Source organism: Abramis brama (genome assembly GCF_963993115.1).
Source record: "Abramis brama genome assembly, chromosome: 13".
Lineage (NCBI taxonomy): Eukaryota > Metazoa > Chordata > Actinopteri > Cypriniformes > Leuciscidae > Abramis > Abramis brama.
Window position 1 is genome coordinate 37718753 of NC_139975.1, and position 3639 is coordinate 37722391.

A 3639-nucleotide genomic window follows, 5' to 3' on the forward strand; every position below is an offset into this window, starting at 1 on the left:
GAAATAGGTGTAATAATATTCAGCACAAGTGTTTTCTACGAGATATAAACCACTAGGGAGCACTTTTTGCTGGATTTATGCCATATCATGTAGGTATTGCGAACGTATGATATTAAAATAATAACCTGGAGGGAACGTTCCCAGAACGTTCTTATTTGGTTCCCAAAAAAATAACCAAATGGGAACCATATGGGAACGTTAGGGGAACGTTCTGTGTTTACTGGGAAACAGTGGTTGCTTGTGGCAACACAGGAAGTTGTGCTGTTGCCAGACACACACACACAAACACACACGCGCACACACATGTACGCACGCATACATACACGCACAGACACACACACACACACACATACACAAACACACACACATACACACACACACACAGACAGACATGCACATACTACTACTTTTTTTAGGTATATACATAAACACGCAATACAGCCAAATTGCTCCACGTAATTTATTTTTGTGGAAAGCCAGTGCAGGCCTGAGCGGCGGTCATATTTTCTAGTTTAGTTTTTAGTTTATTCTAGTTTAAGATATGGTTTATAATTATATCGGTTATTGGTCCATCTCATGTGCAATTATGTTATATGAACCACATCATTCAATGACAAACGATTAAAAGTGTAATTATACAAAATATATCAAAAATGTGTACTTCTGACCCCTGTTGCTAGGCAACACCCTGCACAGCTTGGCTAAAGAACAATAAACAGGCTGCATGAAACTACATAACCTTATAATATGCATTGAATTATAATGCATAAGAATCATGAGATTGTTATCACCCAATTACGCAGTAATTCGAGTCATTGTTAGAAGGAAATAATTTTTATTGTTACTTATGCTATGGATTATCAATACATGAACATTCAATCAGAGGAAGAGTGTCCACTCCACACACATTGGGGGCACACCTGGAGTAGTGGGAATAATCTATTTGACTGTAAACATCAACAACCATCAAATAAACTCAGATCACAAACTGCACAACTACCTTTAACAATAAAACACTGTTAACATACTAAATTTAAAAACTATTCCATATTTATTAATGTAATGCATACTAATTTCATTTACAGACATTGCTTCTTTTAATTAATTTGTACTTTGTTGAATGTTGTCTATTTGAAAGTGACAAAGGTATCTCACAATTATTGTCTTCTCTATGCATATGTATGTATGAAAGTGACAAAAATATCTCAATATTTTGCAAAAATTTAATTTAATATACATTTAATGGAAAGTACAGGGATGCAAGCAGATGACAGGTGGACAGGTGTGTGGAGTTGTGTTTAGGCTTAACAGGCTGTTTGATTGGACAGCCGTGTGCTAAAAGCGGCACCACCACCACCATTGTCCACTGGAGCATTCTTATCGTCTTGGGTCTTCTTTTTGGGTCCTTCTACGGTCTCACCACCACAATATAACAGGAGAGCCTAAAAATCAAATTGGAAAAACATAGATTTATGGCCAAAATGCCAGTCATTATTGGGAAATAAGTCCCTTCAGAATGAAGCAAGACCTGTTCGCTTTGTAGGGAGTTATTTTCATTATAATGACTGGCGTTCTACACATGATCCCTTACTTATTAAATTACTGCAGTCATTCACAGACATATTGTGTGGCTGTGAAATGAAAGTGAAAGATGTGCTTACCAAGGATCAACGACCAAACAGTGGAGAGGTACTTCTACAGGGAAGTGGGACACGAGAAAGACCGTCTTCTTCAGCTTGCTTCTGGTTGGGGGGGGCAAATATGTAATGCTCAGCTGACATTTTCCAGTGGGTGTACAGAAGTTGGTAAAGTAAAAAATTGAGGATGTCCAAAACAGTACAACACTTACTTATCTACCTTACCAAGGACCACTGATGGAACTGAAACCAAATAATGGAGTGGGACCACATCAGCCTATCAGGAGCAGTGACTGGTAAAACATCAGTAAAGGGACAGATGTAAGGTCATTTTTTAAACCACCAAGAATATAAAGTTTCAGCTAAATCGATCACACACACAACCCCCCAAAACAATCACAAATTATCAAATATTGTAAATAATCACACTACATCACCTTCTATTGTATGAATGTTGGAAACGTGTTTGTGATGACCATTATGGATATTGCACATTCATTTTAAATAATTAACATCATATGTCTATCATATCCCTCATCTGTGACAATAAATTGCATCTGACTTACAGCATGTATTGAAGAGTCTTCATAGAGAGAATGAAGAGTCCTGCTTCCATTTGTGCACACATTTTGCTCGGTTGAATAATTTACTAACCTCTTGATAAACCACATATCAAAAGAAGAACCTGTTTCTGTATGGAGTTAGGCATTCTTGAATTATCCAGTTCTGAAATGGCAGAAAATGTTGAACATCTACCATCTTCAACTCAGGGCTTGTAAACAACACTTTATTTTGAATAGAAATATAACAAAATTACTATAAAAAAACATTAGTGAATATGGAATGTACAATAAAAATAAATAAAACGACATATATTACAAAATTAACAAAATTAAAAAGCTTAAACAAATGACTCCTTGGGCTCCCAAGTAGGAGTCCACTGTTTCCCACTGAAAACAGAAGGGAAAGAATGACGTTACATGTGACATTTCAATTATTAGATTGGGAATGTTAATGAGAGTGAAATAGAGAGTCAGAGCAATCTTATTTCTGTATTTGTCATATAGTAAAACACATACCATGCTGCACAAGGCTCCCAGTCAATAAGTAATTCTGTTTGGCCCTATGACAGGAACAACAATACATGCTTACACATTTTTTGCATCAGGCTTTGGTAACAGCCACCATGTTTCCTGTTTCATGTTTTACCATGATATTTAAAGTATTTTAGTCAAGAGACTGTAGTATATACTTTATACAATATTTACATTATTTGACTATTTGCCATCTTTACTTCTGTGATTGACGGGTATTTTAACTTGACATTTTGACTTTATTTTGACGTAAATAGAACAAATAAAGAGTAGTATGGTGTTCAGTTATGCATGTCTTACCTTTCTCACTCTTTCTTTCAGAGCACTCCTAATTGGATAAATACCCAGGCCTGTGTGGTAGGAGCAATCTGAAGGCATCAAAACTCAGATTAGGAACACAACAACATCATTAACATATCCAGGTCAAGCATTCACATCAAAGTGATCAAATATCAAGTCTGAATGCAAATGTATTAATTCATTTAAACTTACTTTTTTGTTTTTGTTTTTTGCTTTTATCCATTTCTGCCTCTGTGGGATAGAAAAATACATATATCCACTCTGCAAAAAGGCAAACAATTCAGAAACGGTCTTGCTCATCATAGAATTTATTACAAATAACAATATCATTAAAAAAACCTGACAAATGCAAAACATGCCTGACTTCCGCTTTCTCTTCCCTGTTGACCCTGTGGTTTTGAAGAAATCAGATGTCAAACTAAGTATGGAATGGCAAACAATTAAGGACTATCTAGGTATGTCTTTTTATACATGTTCATTAAAACAGGCACACATTCACACACTCACTTGCTCGCTCACACACACACACACACATACACACACACACAAACCCTCATGTGTAACCTATGTCCTACCACAAAAATGATCATGAACACCCAATCAGAACT

At 35.9% G+C, this 3639-nt stretch overlaps 1 long non-coding RNA gene across 2 annotated transcripts; it reads right to left on the reverse strand.

The window, feature by feature from the left end:
- Positions 1-820: 820 nt before the first annotated feature.
- LOC311095595 lies at positions 821-3382 on the reverse strand. 2 transcript variants are annotated; one of them, XR_014608869.1, is made up of 7 exons: positions 3224-3382; positions 3032-3099; positions 2717-2760; positions 2204-2587; positions 1850-1930; positions 1662-1742; positions 821-1442 (listed from the first exon to the last, which is right to left on the reverse strand). It is a non-coding gene; the product is annotated as an uncharacterized lncRNA (long non-coding RNA). The 2 variants fall into 2 exon arrangements; XR_014608870.1 differs by having other exon boundaries at positions 1850-2587; positions 3224-3350.
- Between the last annotated feature and the right edge of the window lie 257 nt (positions 3383-3639).